This window comes from Schistocerca americana, chromosome 7 (genome assembly GCF_021461395.2).
Source record: "Schistocerca americana isolate TAMUIC-IGC-003095 chromosome 7, iqSchAmer2.1, whole genome shotgun sequence".
Lineage (NCBI taxonomy): Eukaryota > Metazoa > Arthropoda > Insecta > Orthoptera > Acrididae > Schistocerca > Schistocerca americana.
The window spans coordinates 620,737,074-620,758,577 of NC_060125.1; the positions used below are offsets into that span (position 1 = coordinate 620,737,074).

At 42.0% G+C, this 21,504-nt stretch overlaps 1 protein-coding gene across 1 annotated transcript in view; it reads left to right on the plus strand.

Annotated features, from left to right (window-relative positions):
- The window catches only part of LOC124623151 (cholinesterase 1-like), a 267,903-nt gene that overhangs the window by 208,773 nt on the left and 37,626 nt on the right, over positions 1–21,504 (plus strand). The window lies entirely within an intron of this gene.

Genomic DNA, 21,504 nt, shown 5'->3' on the forward strand with positions numbered 1-21,504 from the left:
CACAGCGGAACTCCCGTTGCACTCTTAATGTTGTCACCTTCGTTTTTAAATTCACGGAAGATTGTTGGACTGTTCTATATGCTGAGCCTGTCCTTAAGACGATCATTTCTTTTTCGATTTCTTCGCGTTTTTCTTGCAGTTTTATCTGCCATTCAAATCCTATTTATTTCATTCCCAAGTGATTTACATAACAGTATTCATGTCTTTCCCCAAACGTTTTTGTGATTCCTTCTTTCGTCGATCACTTGAAGTATTTTTTCTGTTACCAGAGGTTTGTTCGGAGTTACCTTTCTTGTACCTGTGTGTGACTATCCTGTTTCTGTGATTGCCCATTTTAGAGATGTCCACTCCTCTTCAAGTGAATTGCCTGCGGGGTTTTTCCTTATCGCAGTATCCACATCCCAACAGAACTTCAACCTTGTCTCATCCTTCCTCAGTACTTGAGCATCCCACTTCCTTCCATACTGATTCTTTCCGACGATTCTCTTAAATTTCATTATACTCATCATCACTCTAAATTGTGATCTGAGTCTATATCTGCACCTAGGTACGCCTTACAACCCAATATCTGATTTCGTAATCTAACCATGATGTAATCCAGATGTAGCCTACCCCTTCCTCCCAGTATTTTCCAAATATACCCCGTTCTCTTGTGATTCTTGAACAGAGTATTCGCTATTACCACCAGAAATTTATTGCTGAAATCGATTAATCTTAGCCCTCTCTCATTCACACTGGCAAGGCCATATTAATCCGCAACATTCCCCTGTACTCCTTCTGCCACAACCGCGTTCCAGTCTCCCTTGATTGCCAGACTTTTATCTTCCTTTACAAACTGAATTACCCATTGAATATCCTTATATACGTTCTCTACCTCTTCAGCTTCTACTTATGACGTTGGCATGTACACCTGAACTAACGTTCTCGGCGTTGGTTTGCTGTCGAATCTGATGATAACAACCCTATTACTGAACTGTTCGCAGTAGCTCACTTTCTGCCCTACTTTCCTATTCATAACGAACTGTATGCCGGCCGGTGTGGCCGAGCGGTTCTAGACACTCCAGTCTGGAACCGCGCGACCGCTATGGTCGCAGGTTCGAATCCTGACTCGGGCATGGATGTGTGTGATGTCCTTAGGTCAGTTAGGTTTAAGTAGTTCTAAGTTCTAGGTGACTACTGACCTCAGGTTTAAGTAGTTCTAAGTTCTAGGTGACTACTGACCTCCGATGTTAAGCCCCATAGTGCTCAGAGCCATTTGAACCATTTGAACGAATTGTACTACCATTGTACCATTTTCTGCTGCTGTTGATATTAGATCCATATTCGGCGGACCAGAAATCCTTATCTTCCTTCCATTTCATTTCGCTGACCCCCACTATGTCTCGAGTGAGCCTTTGCATTTGCCGCGCGGGGTAGCCGCGTGGTCTTAGTCGTCTTGTCACGGTTCGCGCGGCTTCCCCCGTCGGAGGTTCGAGTCCTCACTCGGACATGGTTGTGTGTGTTCTCCTTAGCGTAAGTTAGTTCAAGTTAGATTAAGTGATGTGTAAGCTTAGGGACCGATGACCTCAGCAGTTTGGTCCCGTAACACCTTACCACAAATTTCCAAATTTCCTTTGCAATTCCTTTTTCAGATTGTCTACCTTTCCTACATGTTCAAACTTCTGACATTCCATGTACCTACTCGTAGAATGTTATCCCGTCGTTGGTTATTCCATCTTTTTCTCGTGGTCAACTCCCTCTTGCAAGTCCTCTCTTGGGGTACTACCTGGAATCTTTTGCCAATGGAGAGGTATCATGACGCTTTCAATTACCGGCCACAAATCCTGTGGATACATATTGTGTGTCTTAAATGCATTGGTTTCGATTTCTGCATCCTTATGCTGTTAATCATTGTTGATTTTTCCTGCTTTGGGTATAGTTACCCACCTCAAGGACAAGAGGTGCCCGGAACCTCTGTCCGCTCCTCCGCCATCTTTGCAAAGGCCGTTAGCAGAACGAGGGTGATTTATACTGGATTTCGGCCGCCATTGCTGATGATTTATATTCAAAATTTAAGAAAATTTCTCCGACTGTATTCCTTCAGATTAAACGTAATTTCAAACCTTTTATGAAACTTTTTCTCGCTTACACGCACGAGGTCAAATACTTCGCACATTACCCCATTTGTAAAGTAATCAGATGTATGAAGCTGTTTTATACAAGGGAGTTAAATTCTTTAAAAAATCGGGGTTTTCGTGGTTCGTTACTGAGCAACGAGTATTCGACGAGACTCGGAGTGCCATTCCATTACTACCCGAAACATTTCATTGCTTGAATGTTTGCTAGTAGAATTTAGTTTCACCCGAATCTTATTGGGGAAGTGGAGTCAAAATGATTTGTAATCCTCCAACATATTTATCGACTGCTATTCTGTTTCGTTGTCACGACGAATTTTACGGGAGTAAGGTGCGTGACTGATTCTTCGGAAAATGTGACGTATTCCGGGGGAAAAGGAGCCAAATATTTGAGACGAGTAAGAATGTACTTTGCCACTAGTGCTCATTTCACTCTCAGCAACTGGATGATTCGTTCTTTAATCAGACTGAGGTCGAATAATAGAAGAGATTCGCTCCCCAGAGAGAGCGCTCTTACATCAGAATAACGTCGAATATCGCTCAACAAACTTCTGTTAAATTAATGAGAAAATCCTATAATCTTTAGCGTAAACTGAAGAAGTTTGATGAACCTCATTCTCCCTGCATGCGTGTTCAGTGCCTTAAAGAATGCGTCATTTCGCTGAGTTCTGTTTTCAGTCCTCTTTCACCATAGCGGTACACTTTCGCAATAAAATACACTGGTTTGCAAAACTTAAAGGAGGAAAGTAACTTTCGCATGATTTGCCACTGACAAGTTACACAACCCGATGAAACTTGGACCACACGTAGAAAAACCTGCTGCAGTATTGTACAGAAGGGGACTGAAGGAAATAAGAAACAAGACGAACAGAAACGACACTTGTCCTCAAAGACAACAATTACACTGAAGTCAAATTCAAAAATGGCTCTGAGCACTATGGGACTTAACTTCTGAGGTCATCAGTCCCCTACAACTTAGAACTAGTTAAACATAACTAACCTAAGGATATGACAAACATCCATGCCCGAGGCGGGATTCGAACCTGCGACCGTAGCGGTCGCGCGGCTCCAGACTGTAGTGCCTAGAACCGCTTTTTTTTCATGTTATTCATTATTGCACAAGTTTATCATACATAAGAAACATACATAAATACTTTCGTAAGTATGTGCGTATAGTGTCTTTATTACAGGAAACTGACTCCTTTTTCTACTCGGGCGTTAAGACAGATGATATTTCGCACACTGTCCTCCCATAATTTACGTATAAATTCAGTCTCATCATTTATGACTTTTATATGTGTATATACTACGTTTTGAAAGTGTATTATGATACTAATGCTTCTAGCTTGACATGTTGTTGGGTGTCGTTTTTTTACTGCTGCTTGACTAGAAAATAATTATTTTGTAGTTACAATATTTTGCGTGTTTGTGTCTGTCTGCTAGATGCTCTACAAAGCTGAATTTATAGCTTGTACCATCAGGTATCCAATGACATCTTGACTTTTAAAATGTGGTGGGTATTTTTTATGTCACTAGCTTTAAAAGTATCAGTGCCTTTTTCTGACATTGTAAAAATCTTTCAATGAAATTCCCATACAGAGAAAGCATTATCTATAGTAATTTTGTTTCTTCATTTATTATAAACTGCCGTAATTCCTTGTTATGTGACATATCGGAAATCTACATTTACAATATCCGTCTGTGATTTTTTTTTTTTTTCTGTCCGTCATACAATCTGTGTTTAGGACGGAAGCCACTAATGTTCTTCGACTTCTAGAGATTGTTCAATTTTTATGTATTTATATATGTTACTAGTCTTTTATTTAACCTGACCTTATTAGGGTTGATAGCTACGAAGGCAGGATGGGTTGAAGCACATTAGGAAGCCACCTCGCGATTCGACACTGCCATAGCAGGTCAGTAGAAAAAAACATTTTGCGTGATTCGTGCTACACCGTCAACACTTGTTCTTTCAGTGCTCCATTCTGTTGTTGTTGACAACACTCGTATAACCGTCTTGTCCCAGCGAAAGTTCTCCATTTCGATTTGCCTACCGTTTGGTCTATGATTCACCCTCTTTCAGTGGACGAACTGCGAAAAATATTTCATGGAGTTCAGTGCGTGAAAGATTATTTTCAAATAATTCCTCCCTGTATGTGTCTTTCCATGTTAACACGTGAAAAAACATGCACATGAAATAATTCAGTGCTTTCAATTAACGAGCGTCCATCTTTTTCCAACGTTATTTTACACTAAATTGTCTACTAACTATGCAACAAGTTGTATTTCTAATTACCTCTCAACCTGGTAACGGTTTGTCGACAGTAACGTGGGATCATAATTGCACAGTACAAACAGCTGAACATATTATCACGTCAGCTGAACATATTCTATACCAGATGAACGTATTACTACTGCTCTTGAATTCACAGTCCATGGAACTTTGAAGTGTAACATGACCGTTCACTTTAAAAACGTCACTGGGGGATTTAGATGTATATAACAATTATATTGTTAGCTATAGGCCCCTTATATTAAAAGCTAGCAATGACTAGCCAGAACGGAATAAAATACTCTTTATTATTACTGGTTATTCTGCAGTGAGACACTATAAATGTAAGAATACAATCAAATTACCAAGTTTCTGATGTTACACATATAGAAACACAAAGACGATCACAAGTAGTTGTTATGGAGAAATCGTGCAAAGGGCTTGCTGGAGCCATCTCAAGGGTATGAACCACTGATCTCTGTAACCGCTCGGCCACTCTGGCCGGCACACTGAAGTCACCACCATTTATGATGATACACTAGACATTACAGAAGGTGGGCCATGGTTCTTAATAGGATACGGGATTACCTCGGACAGCAATGCATACTCTGCAACGTGCTTCCATGCTAGCCACCACGTTAGTGATAAATTCTTGTGGCACGGCGTTCCACTAATTAAACAGCACGGTTGACAACTGTTAAGCCGTCGGCACACGGACCGTGCTGTCGAAACTAACGTTGAGCGTGCCAAGTTCAACGTGCTGCTGAAACGCTTAGGAACGATGCGACTTGTGCATACGGTACGTGGGCCCCAACGTGGTGTACACAATCGCAACGCACTCCAGCGGCAGTTGAGGGATGTTTCTAGTTCGTAAATCACACTGTTTACTCAACGGGCGCGCGTAAAATTCCCACATTAGCTCTATTAAAACGCACGTTTCCTCCATCGTCCACGAAAATGAAAGTACCATATCCAATCAATAAGAACACAGGCTTATAAAAGTTCCATTACAAACAGTGCGGTACAAATTTGGAATACTTGTCTGCATAAGATAAACATTATTTTATCATTCCCACATTTTAGTAAAACCCTAAGGTCAGTCTTACTTGATCACTGTTCCTACCCAGTAGCAGAATCTTTGCAACATGTGAATTACGAAGCGTAAAAGAAAAAGGAGCAAAATATCTTTTTACAAGTAGCGCAATCTGTCCTGTAGATTAAGCCTATCGAACAGTCACCCCTCAAAAAATGGTTTACATAACATCAAATATTATAGTATGTACTTATATTAAACTAATAATAAAGTATCAGAACCTAATAAAAACTCGAATGTTAAGAAAAAAAATGGAAGCATGAAGACACGAACCACCGCCCCAACAAACAACTCCATACAGGGCAGTGACGCTACTCATTACGCAATTTTCTTCTTTTTTTTTCTTTTTTTCCATTGTGTTTGGTCGTTGCGGACGTCACCTGACATTCGTGCAAGTTCCTTTGTTGATCTTTCCACTTAGTTTAAAAAACTACAGAGGCCAACCAGCTCTCTGACCGAATACGTTGAGCTGCCATGCCGGCGTTCAAACAGCCTACTCCCATAGTACGCAACTTAAAATAATTCGTTTCCTTTAATTTACGTCTGTGGTTTTTATGAGACGGATCTGATGATGGTCATTAAAGACCGAAACCGGTAATCTGTTAAACAGAAAAGATTGTGACCATAGACGTAAATTAAAGGAAACTTATTACATATACGGGTCTGTGTTTTTTCGCGACGATGTCGCAGCCTGTTAAAATAATTCTTTAGCCACGAGTATGATGTTTCTCATTATTTTATTGGAACGAATCACACAGTTAACAACGGGTTTTCCAGTGATTCTCAATTTGCTGGTCATCAGAAACGGCACATATACATATAGGCTTGAAATGAATGCCAATATGGCGTCTCACTGTACTGAAGGGAGACGGCGTGCGTGTGACGTACGTGGCGTGGTGCCATCTCATTGGTCGACGCTCAGACGCACACTCAGAATATCTGACGTGCCAGATATTGCTCTGCACGTTTGGAAAGACTGCCGAGCGTGCTGTTCCACGCTATGACGTCAGAAACTCAGCACGCTCAACGCTCAACGTTCGGATGCTCGGTCCGTGTGCCAACGGCTTTAGACGGTCGTTGGTCACGTGGACGTACTGCGTTACGTCTCACCAACGCATCCGCTAAGTTCTCAATGGGATTTAAATCAGGGTTCTGGACAATCCAGAAAATATCCTCTCTTTCCAAGAGCTGGGGCAACGGCCTTGCCGCAGTGGATACACCGGTTCCCGAGGGATCACCGAAGTTCAGTGCTGTTGGGCGTGGCCGGCACTTGGATGGGTGACCATCCAACCTCCATGCACTGTTGCCATTTTTTGGGGTGCACTCAACCTCGTGATGCCAATTGAGGAGCTACTCGACCGAATAGTAGTGACTTTGGTCAAGAATACCATCATAACGACCGGGAGAACGGTATGCTGACCCCATGCCCCTCCTCTCCGCATCCTCATCTGAGGATGACACGGCGGTCGGATGGTCCCGGTAGGCCACTCGTGGCCTGACGACGGAGTGCTTCCAAGAGCTGCTTCACCTGCGCTGTTCGATGCGATACCGCTTTTCCATCCATTAAAATGAAGTCAGTGCGGAAAGCATTTTGAAAAGACGCACGTTGGGGAAAAGTACAGTGTCACGATAATGTTGATCGGTGAGTGCACCGTGTTCGAGGATTTGGAAGTCAGTGCGGCCACGCAACGTTACGCCTCCCGACACCGTAAGATCAGGGCCCCACAAATGACCATGTTGGACAAGGTTCCGGGATTCATTATGTGTTTCCTCCTCTTGCCGTATGAGGGGTACGTCCAGACTCACAACTCAGACTGAACCTGCTCTCCTCCGTGTAGCCACGTGCCGTGTTGGTCCAGTCACTATGCTCTTTGGCACCGTCGCATAAGGTGCCACTACTGTGCAGGTCTCAACAGAACACACCATACGAGACTTTGGGCAAAGAGTCCACCTCCGTACAATCGCCGTGGCACTGTGTAGGGCGAGATTCCGTGTGTTGCAGTTCTGTTATATGTGGCTGCAATTGCACTCGCTGTTTGATGCGCTTGTTGCACAGTTCAGGCCGAGCAGTCATCTGCTGCAGCTCCCTGTGGTGGACCATCCCCACTCCTTTGGACAGTTGCGCCCGTGGTTCGGAACGCTTCCCACGCACGTGAAACAGTGCTGTGAGCAATACCAAACTCCTGGACTACACTCGTCACACTTCATCCTTCTTCCACTTTCCCGATAACTCTACCCTGTGTGAAGTCATCCAAATGTTGTCTCCGGGACATGTTACAATGAGGAACACCATCACAGTGCACCATTACTGCTCACTCATTGACACACATTGTCTTTTTCCATTATCTCAACTGGCTCGTGTTGTGGGGCCGGCCCCATTTCGTGCTATACTCAGTCAGACCTCACCTCGACGAGTTGTTGATATGTTATATTACTTTACCTATCTCGGCCTTAGGTTTTGCCGGTCCAGGTAGTATGCTGTGGGGAAGCATTATATTGCATGAGCGTACTAACCGCCAAACCTTTGAACACGGTGCAGTCAACGGGCAACGTTAATTAGGCTAGGCGCAAATTGAGACGAGTATAGCACGTGTGACGTGACACGATTTTGCCGCGCGGCGCGCGCGTTCGACACGTGTCGCGTGGTCCTACGCATATTGAGACGAGTGTGCCCTAGTCGGTGTGACACGCGCGTGCCAGACTCCGAATACCGGCCTACTGCTTGTCAGACTGACGATGTGTGTTTCGCGAGTCAGAGAGATGTTATTGTTAGACTTGAGTTCCGAACCAGATTCGGATACTAACGCTGAAGAGGAAGTGTTGCTTTATTCATTAATAAATAAAAAATCAAATCCACAAATAAATATATTTTGTATGAAAGAAAAACATGTGGACAATTTCAAACTACGACCAAGATGAGTGACACTGATTTCACGAATTACTTCAGAATGACCAGAAAGCAGTTTTCTGAAGTACATGGAATAGTAAAGCACGCTATTGATTCAAATGGGTGTAATGCACAGGAGCCGATTGCTACTGAACAAAAACTGGCAATATTTTTGAGGTAAGTGATGAACGCTGACATTAATTTTTTATCTAAGGAATTATAAAATGTTGCACCCTTGTGTCTAGGCATTTTATTTTCAGCTCCCTTACACAGAATCGATGGGTGTTATATAAGTTTGACTCCTACGTGTGTGTGTGTGTGTGTGTGTGTGTGTGTGTGTGTGTGTGTGAGCGGGGAGGAGGGAGGGCATCGTAACGCCGAAACTAACGGATTGATTTTAATGGTGTTTTTTGTTTGAAATCTAGTTTAATCGGGAGTTACCTTAGCTATGCTTACGCTCAGCCGTCTTTTAACCGGCCACATAAACTAAAAATGTTTGCTATCAGTAGGCTCTCTAGTTATACTATGCCTAAAGCATATGATCTACATCAAGGTACATAGTACCAGGACTCAAACAGTCTAAATAAAAGTCGTCGAGAGCATACATTTATCTTTCACGGTTGAAATGCAATGGCCATTTTTGTATTAGGAAAGTGCCTCGCACAATATTATATAACACAAAAATATCGAGTGTGACTGTTGAAAAGGTAAACATATGCTTTTGTATACTATTTAGTAGACTTTTTGAGGTCTACAAATCAGTACTGAATCAAGTTCTGTTGCTCTTATGGTTTAGTCGGCGTACTGCAAAAGAGCGCATTGATGGGAGAATTTTTTCGGACTTGCACTTTCCTAGCAACTGCTTACTCACTGTGATATCTAAATTAACAAACTATGTACTAGAACTTAGCCACAGAATATATCTACGGATCAGAATAAGAAAAATGTAAACCTAATAAGTGGTTCTTAAATATTGAAGCATTAAAAATCCTTTTGTTTTTCTTTGCAATTCTGCTAAAGCAGATTCGTCGAGGGCACCAGGAAATAACTTAATTTTGTCAACGAATTGCAACACCCTGTACACTTTTCACGCAACTTAGTGCAAAACAAGCTAGGTCTTAAGCGAATTTCACCTTGACAAAAAAACCGTTCTGTTAGCTGGAGTGGGTTTTTAAAATTTTTTTACCAAATTTCTCTTGTTAGTGTTTTATTGCAATAATACATGTTCATAAACAAAGAATGTTAGTTTATAATTAATGAAAATCTGGATCGGTGCAGCGAAAACTACTCAGAAAAGAAAACGAAAAATACACAAAATGCTGATACAAAAAAGAATTAAAGTCTTAAGCAAACATAATTGTGATGGTCCCTTCAGATTTCTTGAAAACGGTGAACAAAATCGGTGATATTAGACAAACCGGATTCAGTTGCGTCGACCTTCAAATCTTCCATCTGCTGCTGTTCTGAATAGTGAGACGCTGTCTGTTGGTCTGAATCAGTCGATATATATGGCGATGAAGAGTGAGAAAAAGGTGCTGTACTGTATGGCGCTGAATTATTTGAAGAAGATGACACCGAAGGTGTCTGGCTCCTTACGTTCATTATTTCTTCTTCTGCAAGTGACACAGCCTGGAAAAGTTGACCTCTGATTCTGTGTTGGTAACTTTGAGGCATGTTTTTAGTCAGCTGATACATAGAGATAAAAAAAAATGTAAAGAGGGTCATATTTGATACAGTGTGACTCCAACGCTCTTCTTTCTTCAGCTCTTTGTCTTGCTCTGTCCTCACGCTGTTGCATTGATTGTCTTAGCAGAATTACAACGTCTTCCTGTTTTCTTTTCGTTAATTGATTTCTTTGAATAACTGGAGTTGAAGTAGCGGTGTGATGTGCTATGCACTCCGTTCCTATGCTCCTACTAGATACTTCGTTGCTGTCGTAGTCATTAATATCTTGACTTTGCTCATTCGCCTCATTGTCGAGTGAGTTGTTATCTTCTAATTCCTCGGTTTCCAGTGTATCACTTCTTGCTGATGTTTTAGTTGTAGCTTGTGAGCTGTGATCACTGTCATCACCTAGACTACTATCACGTGGACCAGCTGTCATAAAAGGTTCGAGAAATGACATCTGGTTTTGATACCTCCACGGCTTGATATTCTCAGCAGCAGCTCCGCTTTTCATATATTTCACCTGTCGTCATCGTGCATAACGATAGCTGCCTCTCAGCTTCAGCCATGAATTTTTTGTCTCTTCCCCTGCAATAATTAACAACGTATAACTAATAAGGCATTAATGTTGTCCCATATAGATAGACAAACTAAAGATAAGCAATATTAACTTATAGTGTTTGGATAAAGACATATTTGCAATCTACTTTTATCGTTCCACATTAACAATATACTTTCGTTTTCTTTCAGATATTTAGCCTCCGGTGACAGCTACAAAAGTATTGTGTATAACTATCTCTTGGGAGATCGAACTGTATCTAATATTGTAAAAGAAGTAGCTACCGCTGTATGGCAAGAAATGCAACCAAAGTATTTAGCAGAACCTACAACACAGACATCGAAATCAGTCGCTTCACGGTTTGAACATAGATGGCAATTCCCACACTGCGTTGGTGCAGTCGATGGAAAACATGTTCTTATTAAAAAACCTGGCAAAAGCGGATCATTGTACTTTAATTATAAACATACATGCTCCAGCGTTTTGATGGCGACGGTTGACGCAGATTACAAATTTATCACCGTTGATGTTGGCGCAATGGGACGATTCAGCGATGGACATGTATTTGCTAGCAGTGTGTTGGCCAAGAAAATGAGAAAAAACACGTTATTACTTCCCATTCCTGAACTAATACCTACAATTTCTGATCCAATGCCGTATGTGTTTGTGGGAGATGAAGCTTTCCCATTGTCGGAAAACATTATGAGACCATATCCTAAGAGACAGGTTACCGACAATTACGAACATCAGGTCTTCAATGCCAGACTTTCTCGAGCACGACAAACTGTGGAATGTGCTTTCGGTATACTATCATCACGTTTCCGTGTGTTCAGGAAACCATTTGAAAAGAAAGTCGACACAGTGAAAGATGTTGTGAAAGCAGCCTGCGTTCTGCACAACTATTTACGATCTTCAGTAGGAGTTGCAGATGGTTTAAATGACATCGAATCGTTGCCAGCAACTCAGTTACTTCGTGTGCAAGGGAACAGGAGGAGGACTTCATCAACTGCCTTCAAAGTGAGGAAAAATTTCACTCAATATTTCAACACTTGCGGAGCAGTTCCATGGCAACATCAGTCAGTTCTGCTTGGTAATTATTGACAATATAGCAACTTCCAATTATTGTACCATTATTGTGCTCCACAGGTTATGTGCTCAAGCGAAGTACACAGTGATATGTACTAAATAAAAAATTGTGAACTAAATATTGCAGTACTTACCGTCTTTCAAATTCAGATCCTTTGCTATGTCACTCCAAATCCGGTTCTTGAGTTTGACGTTCATGTAGTCTGCGTGTTTTGTGTCATACAGCTCTCTGTGTTCCCTCACTGCCTCTATTAATTTTTCTTCTGCCATCGTGAGAAATAAACAATTCATCCACTGCACAACGCCCGCTGCACAGCAGGATAGCCTGTGTACTGTCAGTAGCCATGAATAATAAACGCGACAAGAATGCAGAAGCTAGCCAGGTGTGCCTTGTGGAAGAGTTCACGTCGTTCGAAAAACATTGTCATGATTGTTGCCTGTCGTTGTCTGAAATACTTTTCAGTAAATTAAATATATCAAATCGCCGCACATTTTCAAAGATACTCATACTTTCGGAATAATACCGACCACTAATTCATTTGTGTATCCTGTTACATAATTAGTTTATTAATGCTGATACTGTGTATGCTACCACTGAGATGTTTTTCTCGTCATGACGAGCCAAGTAAAACACTGTCATTCGTGAAGGTTTCTCGACTGTTTCTAGCTTGCAGTGGAAATGTGATGTCCACATGCAAGTAGTACAGTGTGTCGTTATTACATTATTACATCCATATCGAAGTAATGACTGTGGCCCTTCTATACTTCATATCTTGGACGCTTTTTACCAGGAGCACAAAGGGGTCACACCTGTGGAGATTATCCCTTTCCGAATTTTTGTAACAGATCATACGGATATGTCAGCATACTACGAAGCGAGAGGATAACGTTGACTTACTTTCCTGCCTTGCTTCTATATCACATGATTTTATAATATTCCTTGCTTCCTTATTCACTAACCTATGTCCGTTCTTGTGATCTGAAAACATCCTGGAGGCGTATGATACAATTCTAGCGGCCAGTGGCTCACCAGTTACTGAACTATGCATTTTTCTTGAGAGAAGAAAATCAAAACAGAACAAAACTATACAGATATACATAACAGGAAAATATAATGCACTAACGACAAAAGCTGGAGCGTTTAAATGGCGAAAAACGAAACACTACCCAATGGCATTAAAATTCAGTACAGAGTATAAGGCAATATTTATCGTATGGGCTGTGTTTTCATTGCTCATATGCGCCGTTCCGATGTGAGCATATGGTCGGGCTACTTTCTCGCTCCCCGCCTCAGATTTCCCACGGTGCTAGCGAGGCACGCGCGAGAAACTGTGCCTCAACCACAACGCCGCGCGACCTGGCGGAGGCGCGTGTCGCGTCCCAGTCGCGTCGCGTCGCAGTTTGCGCGGTCTCATTTGAAACTCTGATGTTACAAAAACGCGCGCTGCGCTGCGTCGCGCCACACGCGCTATACTCGTCTCAATTTGCGCCTAGCCTTGAAGACTAGGCGCAAATTGAGACGCCTATAACACGTGTGACATGACACGACACTACAGCGCGACACGCACGTGCCGCACGGGTCGTGCGGGTGCAGCGCATATTGCGACGCGTACACCGTACTTCGCACGCGCCGACTGGCGACGCTCTGCGCTGACAGAACCGAAGCGCGCGCAACCTGATGTCTTTCTCAAACGATTTTACAGAAACTATTCACTCAAAATATGATTTTTGCCTTACTTGTAGCGTTATATGTCAGCTTCGTGGCGATGTGCCCATCAACTCGCTAATGACCATTGTTATTGTGATGTACACATTTTGGTAAGACACTACTCAAAACTCAAAAAGTTTGCAACGAAAATTAGGGGTCTCTATGATTTTGCGTTTAGTGCGTATTACACCATATGTTGCTGCGTATGAAATTTAGCTAACATGCTGAATTTTTGTTTAGATTTGGGAGGAGGTCTCTATCTGCCTCCGATCTCGAGAAAATGGATCCCATGAACGCGTTCACTTCCGATCTCACGCCCGTGAGAATGAAGTACTCGCAAAATCTCTCACACTCCTAAGCCGCTCGAGACATCGAAACGAAAGTTTGGCGAATGATAGCACACAAGGACTAGAGCGTTTTGTCAATTCTTAACCACACGGAACTTTCTTATCTATGGCGATATGTTGGTACTTATACTTCCCGTTTTATTTATTTCACTCCAGTGACTAAGTTTTTTAAGAGTTATCGACAGCTAGCGAAACAAGAGCTTCCTAGTATGAAAATAAACATGAAATTTCTTCTTTTATGTAACTACAAACCGACACTATGAGGTTTTTCGTAAGCTATTGAGCTCTGTGATTGCCAATTACTTGTTTAATGAGGCACTCTGTTTCGGAATTCTGTCTCAATAGCTGTTGTGAGATGAGTTTGGCAAATTACACTGTGACAAAGAAAGTACAATTAAACCAGTCACCAAGAGAAATGTGACCGCTACTCACAAACGCTGATGCTTCTTCGAATGAGAAAAGATTAACAACTCACACAAAAATAGATTGCCAATTCCGTTGGAATTTTGGTGGAATCCACGTAACCCATCGTATTTTGAACACTGAGCGACTGGAATGGAAACTTACCAAAGGATTTTATTCCTTCTCTTGATCTGAGCACTATTAAAATAATGACGAGCGTTCCTTCAGGCGGAATGATTGGCATGCCAGATACCGGTTACTCACCTACGGCTTGCCAAACTGACAATGCGTGATCGCGAATAAAATAGTTGTTATTGAGAAAAATAAACAATTGATCTGTCGCACAACACAATGGTCAGTGTATTGTCAGCAGCGGATAATGCGCGCGACAGGAATGCACAAGCTAGCCGTGTGTGCCTTGTGAGTTGGAGTTCGAAAAACATTGTCATGAAAGTAGATCTGCCTTTGTCAGCAGCACATTTCAACATATTAAATATATCTAATCATAGCACTCGTTCAGGATATTCCTACTTTCGTAATAATACCGACCATTTTCTTCATTTGTTTAGCCTGTTGTATAATTAGTTTATTGATGGTGATAATGCGCATGCAACAATTGAAATGCTTTTTCTCATCACGGCGAACCAATTAAAACATCGTTATTTGTGACTGCTTTTCGCCAGTTTCTAGTTTGCAGTGGAAATGTGATGTTCACATGCATGTAAGTGAGACTTATATACTTCAGATCTTGGACGCTTTTTACCAGGAGCACAAAGGGATCACACCTGTGGAGATTATCCCATTCTAAATTTTTGTAACAGATCGTACAGATACGGCAGCATACTAGGCAGCGAGAAGATAACCTTGTTTTACTTTCTACCTTGATTCTTAATCACATGATTTTATAATATTGCTTGCTTCCTTATTCACTACCCTCTGTCCCTTCTTGCGAACTGAAAACATTGCGGAGGCATATGATACAATTCCAGCGGCCAATGGCTCATCAGTTACTGAAGTCTGCATTTTTCTTGACAGAAGAAAAACAAAACAAACAAAACTATACAGATATAAATAACAGAAAAGTATAATGTACTAACGAAGAAAGATGGAGCGTTTAAATGGGGAAAAACGAAACATTACCCAAAGGCCGTAAAATTTAGTACGCAGTAAGGCAAAATTCCACTGGCCGCTGGAATTGTATCATATGCCTCCGCGATGTTTCCAGATCGCAAGAAGGGACAGAGGGTAGTGAATAAGGAAGCAAGGAATATTATAAAATCATGTGATTAAGAAGCAAGGCAGGAAAGTAAAACAAGGTTATCTCTTCGCTGCCTAGTATGCTGGCATATCTATACGATCTGTTGCAAAAATTTGAAAAGGATAATCTCCACACGTGTGATCCCTTTGTGCTCCTGGTAAAAAGCGTCCAAGTATAGAAGTCTCACGGTGATTACTTGCATATGGATGTAATAATATAATACGACACACTGTACTACATGCATGTGAACATCACATTTCCACTGCAAGCTAGAAACAGTCGAAAAGCAGTCACAAATAACAATGTTTTAATTGGTTTGCAGTAATGAGAAAAAGCATTTCAATTGTTGCATGCACATTATCAGCATTAATAAACTCATTATACAACAGGCTACACAAATGAAGAAAATGGTCGGTATTATTACGAAAGTAGGAATATCCTAAAAGAGTGTTATGATTACATATATTTAATTTGTTGAAATGTACTGTTGACAAAGGCAGATCTACTTTCATGACAATGTTTTTCGAACTCCAACTCACAAGGCACACATGGCTAGCTTGTGCATTCCTGTCGTGCGCATTATCCTCCGCTGCTGACAATACACTGACCATTGTGTTGCGCGACAGATCAATTGTTTATTTTTCTCAATAACAACTATTTTATTCGCGATCACGCATTGTCAGTTTGGCAAGCCGTAGGTGAGTAACCAGTATCTGGCATGTGCCTATCATTCCGCCTGAAGGAACGCTCGTCATTATTTCAATACTGCTCATATCGAGAGAAGGAATAAAATCCTTTGGTAAGTTTCCATTCCAGTTGCTCAGTGTTAAAAAATACGATGGGTTACGTGGATTCCACCAAAATCCAACAGAATTGGTAACCTATTTTTATGTGAGTTGTTAACCTTTTCTCATTCGAAGAAGCATCACCGTTTGTGAGTAACGGCCACGTTTCTCTTGGTGACTGGTTTAATTGTACTTTCTTTGTCACAGTGTAATTTGCCAAACTCATCTCACAACAAATCTTTAACATATTGCAGCGTGTCAGCAACTGTGAAATGTACAGCAAATAAACATTTTTTTTTTATTACCTTGCAACTGAAGGCTGGAAAAAAAAAAAAAAAGAAAATGTTTATTTGCTGGTCATCTCACAACAGCTATTGAGACAGAATTCCGAAACGGAGTGCATCATTAAACAAGTAATTGGCAATCATAGAGCTCCATAGCTTACGGAAAACCTCATAGGTCGGTTTCCAGTAACATGAAAGAAGAAATTTCATGTTTATTTTCATACAAGTAAGCTCTTGTTTCGCTAACTGTCGATAACTCTTAAAAAATTAGTAACTGGGGTGAAATAAATAAAAAAGGAAGTATAAGTACTGATATATAGATAAGTACTGATATACAGATAAGAAAGTTCCGTGTGTTTAAGAATTGGCAAAACACTCTCCTCCTTGTGTGCTATCATTCGCCAAACTTTCGTTTCGATGTCTCGAGCGGTGTAGGAGATATGAAAGATGTTGCGAGTGTTTCATTCCCGCGGGGGTGAGATCGGAAGTGAGCGCGCTACATGGGATCCATTTTCTGGGGATCAGAGGCAGATAGAGACCTCCTCCCAAGTCTAAACAAAAATTCAACATGTTAGCTAAATTTCATACGCAGCAACATATGGTGTAATACACACTAAACGCAAAATCATAGAGACCCATAATTTTCGTTGCAAACTAAAATGATCACAATAAGAATGGTCATTAGCGAGATCATGGGCACTTCGCCACGAAGCTGACATATAACGCTACAAGTAAGGCAAAAATCTTATATTTTCAGTGAATAGTTTCTGTAAAATCGTTTGAGGAAGATAACAGGCTGCGCGAGCTTCGGTTCTGTCAGCGCAGAGCGTCGCCAGTCGGCGGGTGCGAAGTACGGTTGGTGTACGCGTCGCAATATGCGCTGGACCCGCGCGACCCGTGCGGCACGTGCGTGTCGCGCTGTAGTCTAGTGTCACGTCACACGTGCTATACGCTTCTCAGTTTGCGCCTAGCCTAGTGGCACTGCGTCTTTTCAGGGATGCATTCGTCTTCGTGGAAGACAATATATGACTGCATTGAACAGCGAGGATGGAGGAGCTGTTGGTACGAGGGGACATTCGACGGATGGCCTGCCTTTTCCCCCCGACTTAAATCCCATTGAGCACGTGTGGGATGCGTTAACTTGTGGCCAGCATGGGAACACGCGCTGGAGAGCATGCGTTGGAGGTCACACACCCTGTTAAGATCCACGTCCCTCCTTCTGTAATGTCCCGGCAACCATCATGAACTGCAGCTACTTCAGAGTAATTGTTGTCTTTGAATAAAAGTGTCAAATGGTTCAAATGGCTCTGAGCACTATGGGACTAAACATCGGAGGTCATCAGTCCCCTAGGACTTAGAACTACTTAAACCTAACTAACCTAAGGACATCACACACATCCATGCCCGAGGCAGGATTCGAACCTGCGACCGTAGCGGTCGCGCGGTTCCAGACTGTAGCGCCTAGAACCGCTCGGTCACTCCGGCCGGCAATAAAAGTGTCACATATAATACGTGTCATTGTGTATTTCTTCCTTTTACCTTGTGTTTTAAATCTTGCAAGTACTTGTCGTAACTACTGAAGCATTCTTCTTAGTGTCGCGGGCGTGTTACAGCTGTCAACACATCGCCCTGTTCTCTTGCCGAAAGTCTCTATTTTGCCATTGCTCCTCATCCTCTTCTACTCCTCTTGTCTCCGTCGCTTCTTGGATGCCCCTTAAACACCCTTTTCATGGTCTTCCTCTTATTTTTCACGACTGTCTGAATTAGCTTAGACATTTATGGGATTGAGAAATCATTTTATACTTTTTATTGTGATTTAAAAACGTTTCCTGATTTTCATCATCACAATCATATCCAATTTTGGTTTGGGTCTTCTTGCCCCTTCCAATTTCAAGCAGATTGCAGCTGATCTTGCCATCTCTTCTTAGAACACCCAACATTTATTTTCCCTTGAGATGTATATTTGTATATTAATTTAGGTGCTCGTTCATACAACGTCCTCTGAATGTGTTTATGCCATTTCTTTTTGCGCATCTCTGTTTTCTGAAGAATGCTTTCGACGCCCAGTTCATTCCCGATTTCGTTATTTTGTACCCAATGTTCGAGTTTGTGACCAGCTAGTCTCCGTAGAAGTCTTATCTCCTTTGCTTCAATTCTCCTCGTTCAACTGGCAGGTAGAGTCCAAGTCTGTGGCCCCTACATTAATGCGGCATTGCCACCTCATTATAGAATTTTAGTACCGTCTCTTTCTTGGAATTTTTGGGGAGAGGACGCTAAATAGTACCTGAAAACCGTTGGAGTTTTTGCAACTTGTGTTCTTGATCATTGGATGTAATATCCACCGATGAGCCAAAACATTAAGACCACCAGTTGCGTGTTGTTCCACTTTTCAAACACAGTACATCAGAGATTGTACTCGGCATGGATTCCACAAGTCCTTGACAGGATTCCAGAAGCACCAGACGTCTATGCACAGGTCAAACAGATCCCACAAATTACAGGTTGGTAGTTTATGGGCACGCAGCTGGCGCCCAATATAGGTTCCAGAGAGTACATATGAGGCACATTTGCTGGCCAAGACATCAATGTGAGTTCACTATAATTACCCTCAAACCACTGTAGCACGATTCTTACCTTGCAGCACAAAGAGTTATCCTGCTGAAAGATGTTGTCGCCGTAGGGGGAGACTTCAAGCATGTAGTGATGCAGTTGGTCCACAATAATGCTGTCATGATGCCTTCGATTATCACCAAAGTTACCATGCAAGCCCAAATCAGTGGGTCCCATAGCATGATTCTGTCCAAACTGGCCTGCATTTATGGTGCAGTGCATTTATGTTGCAGTCATTCGCCTGGATGACAGCCTGATCCATCCACTGACATGGTCTAACAAGATTCATTCGACAGGCAACACGTTTCTATCAATCCACAGTGAAAACTCAGCGATGCTATGCTCATTGCAATCATAACTGACGATGTTATTGGGTCAACTCAGGACCATGTAGGGGGCGTGTGATGTGGAGCTCCATGTTCAACACTGGCCTTTGAACAGTGTGTTCCGGAACACTCGAGCCTTCAGCAGCATTGTACTCTGTCGTCAGATCTGCCACAGATCGCTGCCTATCTTGGATTACGCAGTGGGGAATCCTCGGACCTCTGCGTTTTGTGATGAGACGTGGTCCTCCAATACCATACGGCCTACTCGTTATTTCACATCCTTCAACCACTTTCCATAGGTGACCAGCTTCGCCATTTCAGAGATTCCCGTTTGCAGCCGCAGCACCTCAACAATGTGCCCTTTGGCAAACCTGCTTGTATCAGTGGATTTCCGTACTTGCGGCCGGTATCTTCACTATAACGGCCGGCCGGAGTGGCCTTGGGGTTCTAGGCGCTACAGTCTGGAACCGCGAGACCGCTACGGTCGCACGTTCGAATCCTGCCTTGGGCATGGATGTGTGTCATGTCCTTAGGTTAATGTAGGTTAATTCTTACAGAGAAGAAAACAGCAACCAGCCACTATTAATACTGCTATTTATTTAGGTAAATAGCACCGTTACCGGTTTCGAACTGGCAAGTTCATTATCAGACGGCTGTTCACATGATTTTCGAGATTTTCGATTTTTATTATTCGACTGTGGCGAAGTGTTTTTGGTGTGTTGTTGCCCTACGGTAGGAAAATAGTGTTAGAAGCGCCCTATGTAAAAATAATTAACCTCCAAACGATGAAATACAGCGTAAATAAGTATGTGAGGTTAAGTGGTTATCGTACTTACGTCGAAAATTCCGCGCGATTTTGTTGCGAAGTTGCAGAATTGTATTTTTTGCATATTCCTAAATATATCCAGCACTTATGTAACTTGTATATCACCATATTGTGCAAAGCACCACACACACACACACACCAAAAAGAATTTGCCACATGTGAATTTATCACAGAGATTACAGATTTACAAACTCAACAGTGTCAGAGACGTTCTCTCTCAGAGACATCACAATATACAGGTTACTTTGATTTCACAAATGGTTCAAATGGCTCTGAGCACTATGGGACTCAACTGCTGAGATCATTAGTCCCCTAGAACTTAGAACTAGTTAAACCTAACTAACCTAAGGACATCACAAACATCCATGCCCGAGGCAGGATTCGAACCTGCGACCGTAGCGGTCCCGCGGTTCCAGACTGCAGCGCCTTTAACCGCACGGCCACTTCGGCCGGCTTTGATTTCACAGAATGACTGTTTTTAAAGAATGACATAACGTAATGAAAATTAAAACACAAAGATAAACCTTACATTATGAGCGTATAATATTACAAATGAAGTTGACAGATGTAGCAACCAGCTTGTATGAATGCTACTTATATGGTATTATGTAAATACTGTGCTATATACAAGGAGCAAAATAGAGGTGAGATAAAATGAATAATATGACAGTAACAATTGTATTAACATCTATCTATGGTGCACTGAAATTTTGAATCAACTATGGTAGCAGTGATTTTTTAAGAATCAAGATAGCGTTGCGAGTACATTAGAAGTATTTATATTACAAAGAATACCATATTCAGTGAGCATTAATTACAAATAAATTGGGAAAATGTGATGGGCAGTTGTATGAATGTTACTTATATGGTATTGTGTAAATACAGTGCAACAAGCAGGTGACAACATATACACGAGATACATGAATAATGTGACAGTAGTAATAATATAAACGTAGGATGGCACACCACTTTTATTTTTAAAACAATTTTACAGTTGCAGTAATGTGCGATTGGGCAGGCAGCTATATTCTTAGGTTAGTTAGGTTTACGTAGTTCTGAGTTCTAGGGACTGATGACCTCAGAAGTTGAGTCCCGTGGTGCTCAGAGCCATTATTCCACTATAATGACTGCCCATTCGCCTCTCTTGCGCTTACATTTTTTCCTTACTTCCTCGTGTGCCTGCAGCAACACAAGGACGTATTCAACCTCGCAGTGGACGGTGGTCGCAATGTTGTGGCTCATCAGTGTACGGGCTCTCACAGACATGAGCTGGAGAAGTACC